Source organism: Siphateles boraxobius, unplaced genomic scaffold (assembly GCF_051911475.1).
Source record: "Siphateles boraxobius isolate OS27281-9 unplaced genomic scaffold, OSU_SipBor_1 197, whole genome shotgun sequence".
Taxonomy (NCBI): Eukaryota; Metazoa; Chordata; class Actinopteri; order Cypriniformes; family Leuciscidae; genus Siphateles; species Siphateles boraxobius.
In genome coordinates this window covers 338,456-344,297 of record NW_027508807.1, presented here as the reverse complement: position 1 = coordinate 344,297, position 5,842 = coordinate 338,456, and positions in this window count along the sequence as shown.

The following is a 5,842-nucleotide window of genomic DNA, read 5'->3' as shown; positions in this document are numbered from 1 at the left end:
ACACACACACACAGACACACACACACCTCCTCCCTAAAGAGCGTGTCTGAACAATACAATCGCACACACTTTCTCTTTGTCGGATTTTTCACAGTACGCGCCGTTTTATTCAGACAGACCAGGCGTGTAATTCTGAGAGTTAAAAGGATAAAAAATAAATCTGAAAATAATGATTCGTACTGAAATTATTCACTTTCATTTATGATATCAGCTGGACGAGTTAAATGGATGCGTAAAACACGATTTAATGATTAGCTGTAACGTGCAATGTTTTGGATATGATGATTAATAACTCTTTCACTAAATAAAATGAAATCAACTGTACAGCATAGAAAATATTTAAATACACATTTCTGAACCCGATACTTTTTGCTCATGTTGAGAATGCAATGTTAGTCTCAAAGTTTTATCCATATTATAATTATTATCAAGTTCAACATACATAATAAATGACTACAACAATATAGTCTCAGAACGTGTTTCATCCTAAACCCAGATGAGAGGTCATCACGTGACTCGCTGCTGCCAGTATTGATCGCTGCCAGCTGCTCGTCATTATCTAGTCAATAATTCAATACACACCAAAAACGATACAAAAACGATAAGAAACATTTAGAGACTTTTTCAAAGATTAAGAATGTAATAAATAAATGAATTCATTAATCAAGGAGTGCAGAAGCAACGGTTGCTATGCCTTGTGCCAATGCAGGATTCATCCAATCAGACTGTACTCTGTTCAGCATTGGCCAATTATCGTCTTGACGGCCAGAGCCACTAGCCAATCATTTTCCAGAAATGTTTCTTTGCCTTGACTGATAACCAGTGAGAGATTTGCGCGCGAGCTGTCAGTCAGTCACAGACAGATCAATAACTTCACACTACAGTTTTCTTCCGATAGTGATCAATAACTTAATTGGAATCTGCCGAAGTTGCCCATTAACTGATTCTGAGGTAAGACACTTTCTTCGGACAGATTATCGAGTTTAAAGTAAATTTACTTAAAAGATTCTGATTTTGTGAGGTAAAAACTGAACTTGTCTTTCTTTCTCATGTTGGTTTTGCATCGGTTTTAATTAATGTTGTTAACATATGATTTGATAATTATTTTTGAGTGTAGAGGGATTTTTTTTGCTCATGTTTGTCATGTTTTACTCATTAATTAATGTTCAATCACTGTGTAGGTTTGAATGCCTGAGAGCAGTTTTAACTGATTAAGTAACAATAATCCAGAAGACTGAATGATGGTGTAAAACTTGACCAATACAATTGGCAAAAACAAAGTAATATATGATGATTTGACCGGATTTATAAATGCCAGTGAAGCGACGCAACTGAACTGACACGTAGGTCACATGACAAACGGACAAAAACATGGCGATTGTTGTATGTAAATTACGAATTACTTTCATACTATATAGATCATATTTTTTAGCTCTAGCAAAGTAAATACTTATTGAAGACAGTGTGCGATCCCGTGGCCTCATGGGATAGTAAAGTGTTCATCATATGCTCACTTCTGAATGTCGCCGGAAGTAGTAACGTTAGGTGTTTTTTGCCGACTCATTTATCAGCACTGTGAATCTGGACCAGGTTAGGACACACTCCTTCAGTCACACACTGCTTTCTGCTGACTCTGAGGATCTCATGCTGCCTACCTGGCGCCTCACAAAATGCTGTCAAGTAGTGTTGGAAGTGTAGATAAATCTAATTATTTTGGGAGTTAGGGTTAGTTAGAGTTAGAGGTTAGAGGTTAGGGCTACTTTCACCAAAAAGATTTGTTCACTGTTCAGTGTTGTTATATATTTACACCAGTAGGTGGCGACAAATGAGCGTCTTTCATTTGTTATTGTAATGGTGCGTTCACACCGGACGCGAATAGAGTGTCTAGCGCGAGTGATTTCAATGCTAAGTCAATGCAAAGACGCGTTGCGCGCATAAAAATTTCCCGCGGCGCGAATGAGGGAATTTTTTACGTCTTTGCATTGACTTAGCATCGAAATTATCGCGCTAGACACTCTAAATTCGCGCGAATTAAGCCTCTGGCGCGTCACGTGCGAGTGATTTATTTAGTGCTTTTTGTGCATTCACGCGTTTGACGCGAATTCGCGTCTGCCTCCCGAGTTGAAAAATCTGAACTTTTGCGTCAATTCGCGCCGCGTTAGCCAATCAGGAGCCAGCTTGCTGCTGTCACTTGGTGAAGTAAGTATTTTATCACATAAAAACTTGATTTTAATATATGAGATGATATATGAGATTAATATATGACATTTTGTATGCTATTTATTCCATATCTAATCTAGATTATATGAAACATTATTATTATTCTAATGTAAAGAGAACCAACATACTTTAGTGCAAGAACATAGTGGTGTCTGGACAGTGCTGTGTGAGGGAAAAAAATCACAGGACAAAATCACTTTTGTAGTAGCCTAGGCAGGCTCCATTTAACATCAAAACAAAAATAAATTACAGATTAGGTGGGCGAGGGCGAGGGTGATCCTCGCTCCGATGCGGGACAACAGGTCATCAAACTGGCCGCGGGACAGGCGGAAGTACCGCTGAAAGCGGCCGTCATCCAGGCGCAGCTCCTGGAGCAAATGGTGAAACTCGCCTAACTGGGTTCACCTCCGAAGGGTCTGTGGACCCAAATACGGCGATGATTATCCCTACGCCGCTGTTCTGCTCTCCAGAGCAAATACAGACTCTCTCGATGAATGCTCGATCAACATTAGCCGTCTTGTAAAAAGATGGTCGCCAACAGATTCCGCCTCTGACACGCGTGACGTGTGTAAATTTAGCTTTAAACTTTTGTTTTTTAAGCGCGTCGAATGGATTCAAAGTGTACGTACGCGTATAACTAGACGCGGCAGGCACGAATTTGACGCTCAATTCGCGTCTGGTGTAAACGCACAGTAAGAGTCAATGCAATCTGTAGTTAAATCTACAGCATTTTCCTGTATTTAAAAAAAACAATTTCCGTATCAAGCTATTCAAAAAAGATCTTTTATCATTATGTAAATGTAGTGTATTGTCAGTGTCATCAGTCACATTTACACATTTATAATTCATCCATTCTGTCCTGGTTATGAACGAGCCTGACTCGTACTTGAGCGGAAGAAATGCCCCTTTATGAACACTGACGAGTTTATAGTTTATGAAGACTGACGAGTTTATAGTTTATGAAGACTGACGAGTTTATAGTTTATGAACACTGACGAGTTTATAGTTTATGAAGACTGACGAGTTTATAGTTTATGAAGACTGACGAGTTTATAGTTTATGAAGACTGACGAGTTTATAGTTTATGAAGACTGACGAGTTTATAGTTTATGAAGACTGACGAGTTTATAGTTTATGAAGACTGACGAGTTTATAGTTTATGAAGACTGACGAGTTTATAGTTTATGAAGACTTACGAGTTTATAGTTTATGAAGACTGACGAGTTTATAGTTTATGAAGACTGACGAGTTTATAGTTTATGAAGACTGACGAGTTTATAGTTTATGAAGACTGACGAGTTTATAGTTTATGAAGACTGACGAGTTTATAGTTTATGAAGACTGACGAGTTTATAGTTTATGAAGACTGACGAGTTTATAGTTTATGAAGACTGACGAGTTTATAGTTTATGAAGACTGACGAGTTTATAGTTTATGAAGACTGACGAGTTTATAGTTTATGAAGACTGACGAGTTTATAGTTTATGAAGACTGACGAGTTTATAGTTTATGAAGACTGACGAGTTTATAGTTTATGAACACTGACGAGTTTATAGTTTATGAAGACTGACGAGTTTATAGTTTATGAACACTGAGGAGTTTATAGTTTACTGACGAGTTTATAGTTTATGAAGACTGACGAGTTTATAGTTTACTGACGAGTTTATAGTGTATGAAGACTGACGAGTTTATAGTTTATGAACACTGACGAGTTTATAGTTTATGAAGACTGACGAGTTTATAGTTTATGAAGACTGACGAGTTTATAGTTTATGAAGACTGACGAGTTTATAGTTTATGAAGACTGACGAGTTTATAGTTTATGAAGACTGACGAGTTTATAGTTTATGAAGACTGACGAGTTTATAGTTTATGAAGACTGACGAGTTTATAGTTTATGAACACTGACGAGTTTATAGTTTATGAAGACTGACGAGTTTATAGTTTATGAAGACTGACGAGTTTATAGTTTATGAAGACTGACGAGTTTATAGTTTATGAAGACTGACGAGTTTATAGTTTATGAAGACTGACGAGTTTATAGTTTATGAAGACTGACGAGTTTATAGTTTATGAACACTGACGAGTTTACAGTTTATGAACACTGACGAGTTTATAGTTTATGAACACTGACGAGTTTACAGTTTATGAAGACTGACGAGTTTATAGTTTATGAAGACTGACGAGTTTATAGTTTATGAAGACTGACGAGTTTATAGTTTATGAAGACTGACGAGTTTATAGTTTATGAAGACTGACGAGTTTATAGTTTATGAAGACTGACGAGTTTACAGTTTATGAACACTGACGAGTTTATAGTTTATGAAGACTGACGAGTTTATAGTTTATGAACACTGACGAGTTTATAGTTTACTGACGAGTTTATAGTTTATGAAGACTGACGAGTTTATAGTGTATGAACACTGACGAGTTTATAGTTTACTGACGAGTTTATAGTGTATGAAGACTGACGAGTTTATAGTTTATGAAGACTGACGAGTTTATAGTTTATGAAGACTGACGAGTTTATAGTTTACTGACGAGTTTATAGTTTATGAACACTGACGAGTTTATAGTTTATGAAGACTGACGAGTTTATAGTTTATGAAGACTGACGAGTTTATAGTTTACTGACGAGTTTATAGTTTATGAACACTGACGAGTTTATAGTTTATGAACACTGACGAGTTTATAGTTTATGAAGACTGACGAGTTTATAGTTTATGAACACTGACGAGTTTATAGTTTATGAAGACTGACGAGTTTATAGTTTATGAACACTGACGAGTTTATAGTTTATGAACACTGACGAGTTTACAGTTTATGAAGACTGACGAGTTTATAGTTTATGAAGACTGACGAGTTTATAGTTTACTGACGAGTTTATAGTTTATGAACACTGACGAGTTTATAGTTTATGAACACTGATGAGTTTATAGTTTATGAAGACTGATGAGTTTATAGTTTATGAAGACTGACGAGTTTATAGTTTATGAAGACTGACGAGTTTATAGTTTATGAACACTGACGAGTTTATAGTTTATGAAGACTGACGAGTTTATAGTTTATGAACACTGACGAGTTTATAGTTTATGAACACTGACGAGTTTATAGTTTATGAACACTGACGAGTTTATAGTTTATGAAGACTGACGAGTTTATAGTTTATGAAGACTGACGAGTTTATAGTTTATGAAGACTGACGAGTTTATAGTTTATGAAGACTGACGAGTTTATAGTTTATGAAGACTGACGAGTTTATAGTTTATGAAGACTGACGAGTTTATAGTTTATGAAGACTGACGAGTTTATAGTTTATGAACACTGACGAGTTTATAGTTTATGAAGACTGACGAGTTTATAGTTTATGAAGACTGACGAGTTTATAGTTTATGAAGACTGACGAGTTTATAGTTTATGAAGACTGACGAGTTTATAGTTTATGAAGACTGACGAGTTTATAGTTTATGAAGACTGACGAGTTTATAGTTTATGAACACTGACGAGTTTATAGTTTATGAAGACTGACGAGTTTATAGTTTATGAAGACTGACGAGTTTATAGTTTATGAACACTGACGAGTTTATAGTTTATGAACACTGACGAGTTTACAGTTTATGAA